The following is a 16,214-nucleotide window of genomic DNA, read 5'->3' as shown; positions in this document are numbered from 1 at the left end:
ATGATTGTAAAATTTACCTTAAAAATAAGAATATGATAACAATTTTACCCTTACATTTCTCTTTCCCTATTCTCTAATTATTGGTGACAACCAATGTTGGGTTTAGATTCAACCCTAGATTAGGCTAGAAATCCTAGCTAGTGATATTGGAAATTCTCAGCATTATGGTTTTATTTTGATCTTACCATGCCATTGCTAGGACAAAAAGAGTGATGGATAGAAAAAGAGAGAAGAATGAGCTTGGAAATGTGTCATTGTTGGAGAAGTAGAGGAAATGTCATCGTTATTGTTACCATGCTAGAGAAGAAAAAAGAAAAAATGAGAAAAGGGAAACAAGACAAAAAAAAAAAGGGGAAAAAGATTTAAATATAAGCTTTCTTTTTAATGCTAAAACTTTAACTGTTGTTAGTTAACGATAAGAGTATTAATTGATACAAATCTAAAATTTCAAGGAAATGTTTGTAATTTTCAAAACTAGAGAGATGGTCCTTGTAATTATGTCAAATCTCGTGAGTGGTTAGTGTAATTTATTTTATTTTTTTTAGACCGGGTGAATTTGAGTTAAAAACTAGAATTTTGGGACAAAGTGAATAAAAAAGCTAATTAATTTCAAAGATAAATTGAACTATTTTGAAAATTTTAAGGTGCATTCGAACTAAAAAAATTAAGTGCTAAACTGAAAGAAATTGAAATGTTAAGCAAAGGATGTGGTCTTTCTTTTTCTACGAAATATGGACTGTATGGTCGATGGTAAAAATATGTTAACATGTGAGTTCAGTCGTCAAAAAAATTGGTCTGATGCAAAGTCAAAGTAGGGGGTGAGTATATGGGTAGGATTAGTAGGTACAAGGAATGATAAAAAAAAATAAGGTTGTTTCAAGGGACATCTTGCTTGAAGCCTTTGTCCATAAATCACAGAAAGAGATTTTGATATGCATGGATACTGCACTGAAAGCTTTGTTCCACATATCCATCAAAGAGTACTAGTAGACAATGGAGTGGAGATGATCAAGCAATGGCTCTTTTAGTCATATATATATGCCTTGGTTGACCCTTTTAGTTGTATAAAAATAGTTTAGTAATAAAAAAACTCACCTATAGTTCTCTTGCCCGATCTTTCCTTGTTGTCTTTGAGCACCCTACATAGAGTCTACTCTATTAACGACCTCAACCTTGCTCTTAACTGTTGAGCCAACTTGCTCATATTAATTAAGTTTTAATGATTAACAAAAATATTTTTATGATATAAATGTATTTCTTTTTTATATAAAAAAAATTATTTTGAATTAAAAGTGGGTATAAAAATTAAATTTATTTTGAATTAAATGTGGATTGTCTTTAAACATATTTCCTTCTTTTGATCATTTCTGTCTCAAAAGTTTATGTTTGAATTTTTATTTATTAATAAATATTTTTATTACTTATGCAAAAAATATATTTATTTTGAATTAAAGGAGAATTACTTTTAGATATGTTTTCTTTTTCTTATGTAAAAAGTAAAATTATTTTGAATTAAAGAGAATTAGTTTTAAACATGTTTTCTCCTACTCATACAAAAAGTAAATTTATTTTGAATTAAAGGAGATTTTTTTTAAACATGTTTTATTGTTTTAATCATTTATGTCTCAAAAGCTTATATTTGAATTTTCAAATCTTGATTTCTCATGAAAAAAGTAAATTTATTTTAAATTAAAGGTGAAACATGTTTTCTTATTGTTTGAGAAAATCTAAATATTTTTTGAATTTCAAATTTTATATTAACATTTTCTTTAGTGGCTAAAATGCTTATAAATACCCCTTCAAACTCATTTTTTGAGTATCTATTACACATATTGCACATCCAAAACTCTCAAAAGGTCTTAAGCTAATTTTCAAGCATTTCAAGGCTCTCAAAGATTCATTATTCATCTACCGAAGAGCCATAAGGTAAGAGGAGAAAAGTTCTTCAAGTCTTCTACGACAAATCCGAACTTTTCCATTTGAGATTACAAATTTATTTATTTATTTAAATATTATTACTTTGTATAATTTGTTCTTAATTGTTTATTTGTGTCCAAGTGTGGACAAATTATTTGTAAACATTTAAATTATTATTGAGGATTGTATAGGTTTTCGAGATCCTTTAAAATCTAGATGAATCTAGTTTCCAATGTAAGCTAGGGAGAAAACCTTAGTGTAGTGGTTGCTTAGAACCCATTGTAATCTAGGTGTGTATTTAGTTTTCAAGGTGAACTAATGTGAAAACCTTGGTGATTTTGATTTAATGGAACCCCAACGGTGGTTAGATCTTGAGAAAGTGGACTAGGTGTATGTGACCACTATAAATTATCTTATGCCTCATTGTATTTATTTTTATTATATTTTGTTGCTTATATTTATTATTAATCTCAAATATAATTTATTATATTTATCAAATGTATATTTTTCAATAAAATCATTAATCAAGAATGTTTATTAAAATTGAGAAAAATTTTAATCACTCAATTCACCATCTTCTTGAGTGGCCATACCCTAAGGGACCAACAATTGATATCAGAACGGGTCCTAAAATATTTGTATTTCAAATCTCAAATCTTAAGATAAAATCTTATAATAGCCTCTTATTTTAGCTAATCTCTAGGTGATGTCTCAATCCCCTCTAATCCTCCAATTCTCATTAGAAAGGATTATGCTTTTTGGAAGATTAAGATGAAATTCTATATCATTTCCATAAGCTATCTTTTATGGAGACTTGTTAGGGATATATTTGATATATCCTCTTAATGTGAGGAAGAATGGTCAAAGGAAGGCCTACGAAAAATAGAAATGGACCATAGGGCAAGATATTTAATTCTTAGTTCTTTAATGCCTAGTGAGTGTGGAAAATTATCTTCATGCTCCACATCTCATGAATTATGGAAAGAATTAGAGAGAATTCATGAAGGAACCAATAATTTTAAAATGAGTTTTCTTATGTCTCAATATCAAAGATGTAAGTTATGGCTTAGTGAGACAATTAGTAATTTGAATGGATGGTTCGAAAAAGCCTAAAATATTTTTAGAATGCTAAGGAAAATGAATAAAGATACTAAAAAGTATAATCAAAATAAAACATTAGCATTCAAAGATGAGGAGAAAAAGAAAAAGAAGAAGGAAGAAAAAAGTGCAAAGAAATCAAAGAGAAATGCTATTCCTGTATGGGATATGGATGATTTTAGTGAGTCATTCCAATCCAATAAGAAAAATGCAGATATATGCTTTATGGCTAGCTATAGAAGAAGATGAAGAAAAAGAAGATAACTTAGAGTTAGAAAAATTACAAAAAGCATACGAAGAACTATATATAAAATATATATCTATTAAGAAAGAAGCAAAAACAATCCAGAAGAATTAGAAAGAAGAAAATGAAAAATTAAATAGTGAAATAAAGAACTTAAAAGAAAAATAACAAAAACTCAAGAAAGAAAATGAAGATAAATTAAAATATCAATTAATTAATCTTGAAGAAGAAAACAAAATATTAAAAACTCAAAATAATAAACTATTAGTGGAAAAGAATATAATAGAGAAAAGTTTAGCCACATTAATTTCAAAGAAAAATTCAAAACCCAAACCAAGGTACAAAACAACTAAGAAAGAATGGAAACAACCTAAATGGAGAGTCCAACCTAAGAGAAACAACATAGTACAAATGTGGATACCCAAAGGGGTAATACAAATAATGAATGAGTTAGATCATAAAATTTTAAAAGTTGTTTCTCATCCACATACATGAAGAATAATTAAATCATTTGATCACAATGAAGAAAGATTCAAGGGACCCATCTATTGATGGGTATCCAAACCTAAAACATGATCTCATCAAATATGTAGACGTGTGTGAGAACCACAATGTGAAGCAAAATGGTATATGGATAGTGGATGCTCACAGCACATGACTAGTGGGAGAGATCTATAGATCTCACTCCCAAAGAAATAAGGTATGTCACCTTCTAGAAATAATGCCTAATAGTAAAGAATGAGAATATTCTTTTTGTGGCATAAAAGATATATTAGGTCATACAAATCTAAACCTAATCAAGAAAATTTTGATCTAGTTGTCGGGCTTCCTAAAATGAAAATCAGTGAAAAAATTTCTATGATGCTTGCTATTAAGGTAAGAATGGTAGAGCCTAAATTTATGAGTGAAATATCAATCAGTAAGCATTTACAAGTTTTACACTTAGATCTATTTGAACCCACACAAACTAGAAGTTTGGGTGGAAAACATTATATGTTGTAGTAGAAAATTTCTCTAGGATTACTTGGTTGTGCTTTTGTTTTCAAATGATAAATTTTTTTAAATCTTTAGAAAGAAAGGTAAGAGAATTAGATGATAAAATTGTCACTCTAAAATGAGGATGATTTAGGTAAGCTTCTTAAGAATTATAAATTTGTGCAAGATCATCCAATAAATCAAATAATTGGAGAACCAAGTCAAGGTGTAAGGACTATATGTTTTACAATATGGCCTTCATATCTAATGATTGAGCCAACTTGCATGGATCAAGTCTTAGAAAATGAATTTTGGATCAATGTTATGCAAAAAAAATTAAGATTGGAAATTAGTTCCAAAACCAAATTTGTTTTCTATATTTGGAACGCAATGAATTTTCAAGAATGAATTAGAAGGGAATTAGGGATAATAAATCTCTTTTGGGTAGCTTAGAATATTGAAATAGGAAAATCTCGAGCAAATTTTGTTTCTATTCTTAAAAAATAATAATAAAATAAAATTAATTAATAATAAAAAATAAAAAATAAAAAATAAAAAAAATTAAAAAAATCTCTCGTTGACCCGAATAAGGACGATTGTCTTGGCCCGACTCTTGCTTTTGCCTCTATTAATCATCTCTCTCACTCTCTCATTCTTCTGCAAATCACCAATTTCTCTCAAAACCCATTGTCTTTCTCTTTTGTTGCCCACGTCTTTCTCCATCGTCCTTCTTTCTCTTGTCGCCCGCGTCCTTCTCCCTCTCTCTCATTCTCTGTCTCTCTCATCGCCTGCATCCTTCTCTATCATCCCCTTATTCGTAGTCCTCTCCGTTATCCCCTCGTTCACTGTCGTCTCCGTTATCCCCTTGTTTATTGCTGCCTTGTCGTTGTTGTGGCCTCTAGATTCCTGACTGCTATCGTTGTTGCTACCGCCCAGATCCACGCTCGCCTAGACCTGCATCGACCACTGCTCCAACCAAAATGAATCCATGATGAGTTCATATCCAGTCAGATCTGTCGTTGTCATCAGATCGCGGTCTCTGTTACCGTTGCCCAGATCCACGTCGCCTGTTGTTGTTGCAGCCTCCTAGATCCGCGTCGACTGTAAGGGCCTACTCTCGAATATTCCCGCTAGCATAGGATATTCGAAAGGAGGTCATCACAGAGATGATATAGAACAAACCACAATTAAACAAACAACTCATTTCATTCATTAGCAGCGGAAACTATGATTAAGTTTAAGTACACTTCCAATAGCTCAAGAGTTCGGGCTCAATGGCCATACAAAATTGATAAGAGACTCTAATGTTAACTAACAAAATAAGACTCATTTCATCTCAAGTCTCACCAAAATACTAACAGGATCTTTAAGTTAGGACGCGTCCCCGTACACCACTATCCTTAGGCCTTAGTCCCACTAGACTCGCCCCTAATAATAGCTTTCCCTTTACCTGGAATGGAAAAGAAGATCAAGTGAGCCATAAGGCTTAGTAAGTTCTAGGATAATAAACAATGATCATGAACCAAGAATAAGGTGACACCAAAGAGAATACTCCAGAAATCGACTGATGTATACAAGTATCACAATTTAAGACTTGATCAATTCCAAGTTAAAGGTATCATGCCACCATGTACTATTATGCAAATGTGCATATAAATTTAATATTAGAATCAAATCTCATAGGCTCGCAAGCCATAAATCAACACATGCCAAAGTGTATCATATAGATAAAACCTCACAATAAATATAGAACCAACTTGTCGGGCTATGGCCACCTCGTCCCGTGCCAAGTGCTCTAGGGTACCCTTTCTCCCTCAGCACAAAATAATAGGTGCACAAAACATATATATATATATGTAACATGTACATGTATGCATCATGTATGCATTTCCCAACCACATGTATTTAAATTCTTGATTTCGCGATGTTCATACTTTCAACATCACTTACCCACACCGGGTACTTTTCTATCATCAGATAAATTCAACATATCTCATCTCACAACGTTTACCACATTCAAGATGTAATTTATGACACAGAAATGCTTGATGTAATTTATAACACAGGAATAGTTTTTTTTTAAGAGATGTTGTTTAATATCAAATCTCGATTCACCAACTGAGGAGTATTATAAATTTAATAACTAATTTTCCCATCATATGATTGTTGTGATTTCATTTAACTAGTGATAGTATGTATTTACTTTCATTCATGCTCATAGCTCAAATTCATGATTAGGCCTCATGCAATCAAATGACCACACCACGTGAAATTGCTGGCCAAATTTAAACCTGAAATTTTTCTAAGGCAAAGGACCAATTAGAACATTTTTTGAAAATGTTTTCTTTTTGAAAAACTAACTCCCGATAATTTGATAACTAGCATTCATTGTTATAAAAATGATTTTTAATGAATTTTTCAAGAAATAGAAACTATGTATTTCGATGGTGGTAAAATTGCAAATTCGTGAATTTGTACTAAAACCAAAATTCTATCTTTTTATTTTTATAGATTTTGATTTTTTTGATATTTTTATTGAATCCAAATGGGGGGGGGGTACTTTCTTATTTACATTTATGTATTAAAGTAAATGAAAGGTAAAATATAAATTAAGAAAAATGCAAACATTTACTTAAGTTAAGGAAACATAAATAGATAGGCTGTGAGTAGGTAGCTCCCATTCAAAGGCTTATGAGAAGAGTTCAAGACGAGCTCGAGGTCAAGGCTTATGGAATGAGCTCGAGCTCATGAGTTCGCGACTTATGGAGGGAGCTCAAGAGAGCTCGCGAAAAGGACAGGCGAAAAGAGCTTGGAATGAGCTTGAGGTCATGGGCTGAACAAGAGTTCGTTAAACGAGCTCACAGTCAAGGGTGGCCAAGAGCTTGAGAGAATGAGCTCGCGCAAAAAACAAGCGGGAAGAGCTCGCTGGAACATCAATGAAGCTATACTTGTATATATATATAACTGGGTTTGCAGAACAGAGCAGGGGCATTCGAATGACTGTTTAAGCATGGGTATATGGTGGATTGGCTAGGTAGGGCATGGATCGAATAAGCTTTACAAATCTGTGAGGGGTATCAGCTCGTTACGCATATATGTATATATGTATTTATAAGTGAGTCTCATATATAGGTGAACAATATATATATATTTTCAGTTCAGGTTTTTGCTATTTGCTCCAAATACCTCAATGAAATCATTCAATGGTGACTTAGCATTTTACATTCAGACTTAACACTTATATATATGTATATATTATATATAAGAGGCATTTGGATGGACAAGGAACATTCAGCTATGGGTGAGAGCTTCCAAATGTGATGCAACATGTACATATATAAATGCCAGAACAGGGAGCAACGAGCTAAACAAAACCCAGTTGTAAGTAAGAAGAAAAGCCATTCACTAAACAAATATTAGGGTGAATCAAACCCCGCTTGAGACATCAAATGGACTTCACAACAACTAGGAAATTTATACACAAAATAGACAGTGGAAAACACTAACAGCGAGGTGACACAATAAGCAACAGTTTGCAAATCAAGGAAGCTTGCATTGCAATATAGAATATATCTAAGAGAGAGAGCTCGCACTGAAAGATAACGTGGAAGTGCAGAAGAACTTGCCTGTTGAGAATGCAAAATCAGAGAGACGTTCCACCCACGCACATGAAGCAAACAACAGCAGTAAATAGAAGTGATAGAATAGGATGGAGAAGAAGAAGAGCACGGAGATGGACTAAAGGAGCAATGGAACAGTGCATTCAAAAAGTGGGGATACACATTGCACTAAAATAGGAGATTTGTGTACAGAAGCTGCTAGGAAAAAGGGTTGCGTACAGGTTTGCACGCCAGCTCTAGATTTTACTGAAATGACCCTCTTTTCATATTACAAACAAAAATATCCAGGGGTTTGATTGACAAATGCTACTTAATTTATTTTCTTTTTTCCATTTTTTTATTACACCATCAAACCCACTATTTCCAAATTATTTCTCACCATGGGCCTAAGCCCAAATCACATGCATCCCATATACATATTTTCTAAGCCCACCGGGCTTAATTTTTTACTTGGGTTAGACATCTCATTAACTATTTAATTGAGGCCCTTTCACTAAATTTCTGATTCCATGCACCATAAAATAAAGTTATGCAATATAAAATTATTTATGTGTCACCAAGGAAATTTATCATTAAGCATAAAAAAAAAAATACTTAGACTTACATTTTAATTGCTATTACCCTGATGTCAAGTATTAAAACACCTAAACCCACTTTAGGGTCGTTACACCGACAACTACCAGGTCCGCACTGACAGCCACCAGATTCGGGCTGACAACCACCAAATCATGGTGAGTTTCTATCCTGGTTCTTCGGTTATTTGTTGTTCCAGCCAAATCTATCCAGATCTGGGCTCCAAGTTTGTCCAGCCTAATCTATCCAGATCCAACTAGATCTACCCAGACCCAACATCCAACCAGATCTATCCAGATTCGGTCAGATCTACCCAATACCTAGATCTACCTCATATCCAGATTCGGCCAAATCTGCCAAATCTTAAAAAAAAAAAAAAAAAAAAAAAGACTAGGAGATCATGTCAGGACCCGATTCTCCGTGTGGTGCCTGCAAAGTATTAAGAAGAAGATCTACCCAATCATGCGTCTTTGCCCATTTCTTCTGCTATGAAGAAGGACCTACTAATTTTGTAATTATCCATAAGGTTTTTGGTGCTAGTAATGCCTCAAAACTACTGGACTAGCTTTCGGTTAGTAACCGTTATGGGGCTGTCGCTACACTCTTGTATAAAGCACAAGCTAGGCTTTAAGATCCTATTTTTGGCCGCGTATCCTATATTTTTTACCTCCAACAGCAAATCGTCGATCTTCAATTTCATCTATCTTTATTGGAGGAATTACTATTTGCAAACTCTTATTCAAACCCCCTTAATGTTCAAAATTCGTTTCACCCAGAAACCAATTCAAACCCATATTATGACAATAGATCTTTCCTCGTGGATGATCCAAACCTTATTTGAAAATTTTAAAACCCAGTCATTCAAGAAGAAAATGTACCATTTCCTTATTTTCAAGAGGGTAGTTTGCAACCTTACCCAGTAGAAACTACCAGCAACAGCCAATGGCCATTCCCAAGTGATATAGATGAACTTGGATCCGTCGTGTTCGGCAACCATCATCAGCATTGAGTATTGGCGAAATCTAAAGCTATCAACGTGGGTGCCTTAGATTACTACTTTGTAAATTTTGTAATGTTACTATATCCCTTGACTATACTATGATTACTTTCTTTGATATTGTGTAATCTTGAATTATGCTTGATATTGTGGATTATGCTTGATATATTTCTCTCATGAGCTATATTGTTCATATATCTTTATTTTATTCGTTAGCAATGTCTTTTTGATTATGACAAAAAGGGGGAGAAGAATAAGATGTTATGAGATAAGAGATTGTATGTATGAGAGTGTGGATTGTATATTATTTTTGTATAGGAGAAGAAAAATGTATTATGATATTTTTTCGTGTATATAAGGAAATAGTATATCTGAGAGATAGGACATCAAGCAAGCACATCAAGACAGTAAGATTTGGCAATCAGGTTTGGTTTTTAAAACTCTTAAAAATTATTTTATCTATTAAGCTATATGCAAAACATTTTTATGCTATTAGTATTTTTGAAAGGGGGAGCCTTATAGTATAAAATTAAGGGGAGTTCAAATTTTTTTTTATTACATTAATTACCTCATAAATAATTTTTTTGTCATCATCAAAAAGGGAGAGAATTTTGAGCCAATTTGCTCATATTAATTAAGTTTTGATAATTAATAAAAAAAATTTTATAATATAAATGTATTTCTTTCTCATATAAAAAAAAATTATTTTGAACTAAAAATGGATACAAAGAATAAATTTATTTTGAATTAAAAGTGGATTGTCTTTAAACATGTTTTCTTTTTTTGATCATTTATGTTTCAAAAGTTTATGTTTGAATTTTTATTTATTTATAAATGCTTTTATTACTTATGCAAAAAGTATATTTATTTTGAATTAAAGGAGAATTACTTTTAGACATGTTTTCTCTTTCTCATACAAAAAGTAAATTTATTTTGAATTAAAGAGAATTGGTTTTAAACATATTATCTTTTACTCATGTAAAAAGTAAATTTATTTTGAATTAAAGAAGATTGTTTTTAGACATGTTTTCTTGTTTTAATTATTTATGTTTCAAAAACTTATATTTGAATTTTCAAATCTTGATTTCTTATGAAAAAAGTAAATTTATTTTGAATTAAAAGTGAGACATGTTTTCTTATTGTTTGAGAAAGTCTAAACATTTTTTGAATTTGAAACTTCATATTAACCTTTTCTTTAGTGGCTAAAATGCTTATAATACCCCCCCCCCCAAACTCATTTTTTGAGTATCCATTACACATATTGCATATCCAAAGCTCCCCAAAGCTCTAAAGCTAATTTTCAAGCATTCCAAAATTCTTAAAGATTCATTGTTCATCCATCGAAGAGCCATAAGGCAAGAGGAGAAAAGTTCTTCAAGTTTTCTACGACAAATCCGAACTTTTCCATTTGAGGTTACAAATTTATTTATTTATTTAAATATTATTACCTTGTATAATTTGTTCTTAAGTGTTTATTTGTGTCCAAGTGTGGACAAATTATTTGTAAACATTTAAATTATTATTGAGGATTGTACAGGTTTTTTAGATCCTTTAAAATCTATATGAATCTAGTTTCCAAGATAAGGTAGGGAGAAAACCTTGGTGTAGTGGTTGCCTAGAACGCATTGTAATCTAAGTGTGTATCTAGGTTCTAAGGTGAGCTAGTGTGAAAACTTTGGTGATTTTGATTTAATAGAACTCCAAGGGTGGTTAGACCTTGGGAGAGTGGACTAGATATATGTGAAGATACCAAACTACTATAAATTATCTTATGTCTCATTGTATTTATTTTTGTTATATCTTGTTGCTTACATTTATTATTAATCTCAAATATAATTTATTATATTTATCAAATATATATTTTTCAATAAAATCATTAATCAATAATATTTATTAAAATTGAAAAAAAATTTAATCACTCAATTCACCCCTACTCTTGAGTGGCCATATCCTAAGTGACCAACACTAACCAACGCATATTCACAAACCCATGTGTTCCACTTAAGGGAGGTAGTTCTTCGATAAGCTAACTAGAAGCTTAGAAGAGAGCGTTAGTGTGCACACTTTTGTTGATGTACTTTACCGATCGATGGAGGAGATATGCAAGGAGGTCTAAGATAACATGTCACGTCCATACCCTTCGTTGAGAAATATCTCACTGATGACAAGAATGGTTGTGCTCGCTCGATCAACCACACGGATTTTCCCCACTATCTGCTTGTATGCCTTTTTGATCCTTCCGATGAGAGCTTGTGCAATACCCCGAGAAGCCAAGGATAGATCCAATAAGGGACTTTAGAGAAGTTAGTATATATATCGAGGAAAGTAAAGAAGGAAACAACACCAGTTGGATACCTCTTGGGCTGAATATGGATAAAGAACTCCTGAGTTAAACGTGCTTGAGATAGGGAAGCTTAAGGATGAGTGACCCTTGGGAAGTTCACGTAGCCCTATGAAGGTAAGTTCGTCTGGTCCTTCTTATCGCTAGATGCGGAATGTTATAAGTGGTATCAGAGCTGACCCCTGGAGAAGGCGGTCCTATGAGAGTGGGGAGTGGCGTCGGGGCACGAGGGCCTAAACAAAGAGTGACTCTTGGCAGGCTTCTAGGATGACAGCCCCCAAATGGGAGAAGATTTGAAACCAGTTGTAAGGTCACATCACATGGACATCATGTGCTCAATGAGGGAGAATATAATATCTCGAGAGCCCAATGTCAAGTCCAAGAAGGGACTCTAGAAAAGTTAATATATATATCGAGGATAGTAAAGAAAGAAACAACATTAGCTAGATACTTTTTGGGTTGAATGTAGATAAAAAAACTCTTAGGTTAAGCGTGCTTGAGCTAGGGTAGCTCAAGAATGGGTGACCCCTAGGAAGTTCGCATAGGCCCATCAGGGTAAATTGATTTGATCCTTCCTATCGCTCGATGTGGGATGTTACAGCTTGTGACTCTCATAGTGACTGTAGTTTGCTTAGTCGACGGTTTCTCTCCTTTTTAGATGTCCGAGCAAAACAAAGTATAAACACAAGGGATATGAACCCTTATACTTCCCCGCATGTGGGATGGAAATAGATTTCCTTCGTTCTCAATAAAGTAAGAGTGAAGTGAATTTACTCGATGGCCTAATACAAGCTGTGTCTAATACGATGATACATTTATGATGCTAGCTAGCAACAACTTTACACTTCACCCATAACTAACATCTTTCTTTACTTGAATAATAATTGAAATCCTTTCTGTTAGGGACAAAATTCAAGCAATTCATAAAGTGGTACTAAAGCTATTTCTCTTAATGGAGTTGCTTGGTCCTTGCTTCAGTGGCTCTAGAGCAGGAGGTTCAATTTTTAGCCCTACCCTTGCTTGTTGCATCTAGTCCAAAGCAATTAATATGGGTGAATATTAGATTTGAATTCAAAATTGAAAATAGTGACAATGATAATAGTGGCATGATTGGAAACGATATCTAATACCCTACCAAACAATAGTAATGATTGTTTGACATAAAAGTTTAGTTGGATTTTTATGGGATATAGCCTTTGAAGATTTATTTTGAGTCTAAGGAAAAATTCAAGGATTATAATTCTTTAAGGGTGATTGAATGTAATACCTTTGAATTTTGAAAAAAATTATTTAAGAAAATGATGTGATTACCATACTTTGAGGAATTTTGGTGCATTCATTTGAAGGTCTAATTTAAGACAAATTTTGAGGATGAAATCTCTTTAAGGGGAATTGGATATAATACATGAGATTTTAAGAAAATTAAAAAAAATAAGAGATGATGATTTTGTTTCTAAAAAGAAAAGTGTTTAAGGGCATTTTGGTAAATTAGATTCCCATTTCAAGGGTATTTTGGTAATTGCCAAATTGGGTTAATGATGTAATTCCTCAAAAAAATTGATTTCAAGCGAAATTTCCCAAAACGAATGGGGAGCAAGGAAATACTTTGAAGTAATTTGGGTTTTACTAAAAATTGCAAAAAGTTTAGGACTTAGAAAGAAGGGCCTAACAAAAATTAAGGAAAGTTAAGGGGAAAAGTGCAATTTTGGAAACTTAGAGTGTGAATGTGAGAGAAGATTTTCACAATATTGCAAGCTCTAAGCTTTCCTCCAATGATAAGACAACCTGTAACGATTGTAGGGATAGGCCATAATGGCCTATGTGACCCTGGTCACCAATGAAATTGGTTCAAATGATGGTGGGAGGCAAATTAGTAAGTGATTTTTGCTACATTAGCTAAAGGTTTTCCAAGATTGAGGCACATAATCAACCCATTTTCAAATTGATTTGAGGGTTGTTGATAGAGGGGTTTTGAACAAACTAAAGTTCAAGATAAAGAGATTGGGAGTAGAAAAAGAGAAAATAGAGTTATTTTGAGGGACTTTGTAGTCATCAGAGCACTCGATTCGAACTGGTTTAGCAAAACCAAACAATTATGATGGAGATTGGCAGAAGGAAAAGAAAAAGAGAAAATAAAGAGGAAATGAGGAAGAATGGATAAAAATAGCAAGTTGCAACTAGTTGGTGGTGGAGCTTGTTGGTGTTAGTGCCCAAATATTAGATTTACATTACATCAGATGTATGTTACCAGCATTAATGATGTAATCTTGTTCAAAAATAAAAAGCCATATGTTCATTCATACTCTCTCATTTTCCTTATGAATAAATCCCTAGATTTCATGTAGAGATCTTATTCTTAAGTGTTAAGAATATGTGACGAAGATCTTTAGTTTATGATTTTTTAAAGATATTCCTGGTCTTTAGATTTATCAAAAGGGGAATATAATTTATCAATTATGGACCAACACATGGGTTACTACCATTGATTAACATGAGATGTTAATGATAATAGATGGTGAGTCGTATGTCATATTGCATGAGATACAGACAGTAGACATGTGAGTAGGTGTTAGTTGAACATTTACTGAATGTGATATTTGAAACAAATCATATGGTTGCGAAAATTAATGATCTGTTACTAGTTCTCGATTGTGTATCTGGTCCTTTAACCGAAAATGACAAGAGTGTTGGAGATTTTCCATTGAGCAGAGCCATCCAATATGAGAAGTGGGGATGCTCTGTGTGTGATCTTTGTGTAGTAGTGTGTGAAAACAGATGTTTGCTAATGGGATCCATTGTCTTCTATTAGATGGGGGCGAACATCTTATGTGGTCTTGGTTGGTTGTGGTTGGAAAACCCCTGGCCAAGATAAGCTTGATGGGAAAGGAGTTTTTGATGTTGGAAGAAGTTTTAAACTGCTACCTCAATCACACCGTACTGGATTTGGCTTAGTTACCTAGTTCTGTAAGTTTAATCAGTCCATGACTTTCACTTAGTCAGGATATTAGTCAATGGAAGGATTATATTGCACGGTAATCGAAGAACCTTAATTAGTTCATCTAAATATAGACTTCATTACCATTAGGATAGTCTTGAGTAGTCTTAGTTAGAAGATACTCAAGATATTTTAGGATGCTTTAGGGAGTTAAAGAGATTCTCTTAGTAGGTTGAAGTGTTTAACCGACGTTAAAGAGTTGACGTGTCCTAATTTCTACATGATTGTGACCCTAGAAAGTCATACACATACTGAGTAATGTATCTAATTAGTGAACCTTTGTTGTTATTGTGTTCCACTTCATTAAGAGTAAATGATATTAGTTGTAGTTAAGAGTTAACTGAATAGATTAACATGTTTAGGAGATAGTTAGGAGTTAACGGGGGCCTTGGTTCCATTAAGAGTTAATAGCAAGGCCTAAGTATAATCTAATGAAAGTGATGTAAAATGGCACAAATGGTCGATAGATGCTTTAGGAGGTCGACAGTTTTCTTTGTAAGATAAAGAAATGGTTGACCAATCTTTATGAATGGTCAATAGTTTTGAGAGTGGGATTAATCCCACGTGCTTTTGCTTTTCGCCGTTTTGTCATATCAAAGCATTAAATGTTTTGATATGGCTATCATGAGAGAGATATTGAGATGAAGCTTACAAGGGAAGCAAAAATGGGAAAGTCTCAATTATCAGAGTAGTTTCAGCCTTCAACCTCTTCTCTGTTCTTCTCTGCTTCCATCTTCGATCTTCTTCTTCTTGCTCCAAGAAATTGACCAACTTCTCTTCCTTATCCCTTATTAATCCTTGGTTATGAGGCAGCCATTAGCAACCTGAAAGGAACGACAACAACTTCTGTTCACCTTCATCGAGAGGGTCCTAGCACAGCTCAGGTGAAGGGTTCCAAGGTGGCTCAAGCATGGATGAACTAAGTTCTCCACATTTAAGGAGATGGGATGGTCACTCAAAAGTTGCAAGATCGAAAGCTTATTGGATAGCTTGGAGACACCTTGGATAATCAACAACCTTCATCATCCATTGAGGAATATCTTTTTTTTCCCTATGGATGGTTTTATGTTTATTACGCATATGGATGATTAATTCTGAGTCTTGCAAGGGTTTGTTTTTTGTTTCCGATGTGCTTTTGTTTTGGTTTTGAAAATGTTTTAAAAACGGTATACCCTTGCATTGATCCATCAAGAGTTGCTTTTTGGCCTGGGTCATTTTCGTTTTTGATTTCCTTTTAGAAATATGATCCAAGCCAAATGTATGGACATGCATAGTGCAGGTGTGTGAATTAGATGGGCTAGAGAGAAAAGAAAAAAAATAAGAAAGAAGGAAAAAAAAAAAAAGAAAATTCAGAAAATTAGAGAAAAATTCTAAAATAATGTAGAGAAATCAAAACTTTTTTTTTGTTTTAAAACAATGGGCATGTGTTGCGTGAGTTCAAAGTTTAAGAAGTG

This window comes from Diospyros lotus, chromosome 14, assembly GCF_014633365.1.
Source record: "Diospyros lotus cultivar Yz01 chromosome 14, ASM1463336v1, whole genome shotgun sequence".
Lineage (NCBI taxonomy): Eukaryota > Viridiplantae > Streptophyta > Magnoliopsida > Ericales > Ebenaceae > Diospyros > Diospyros lotus.
The sequence above is the reverse complement of the archived record's forward strand: the minus strand, read 5'-3'. Positions refer to the sequence as shown.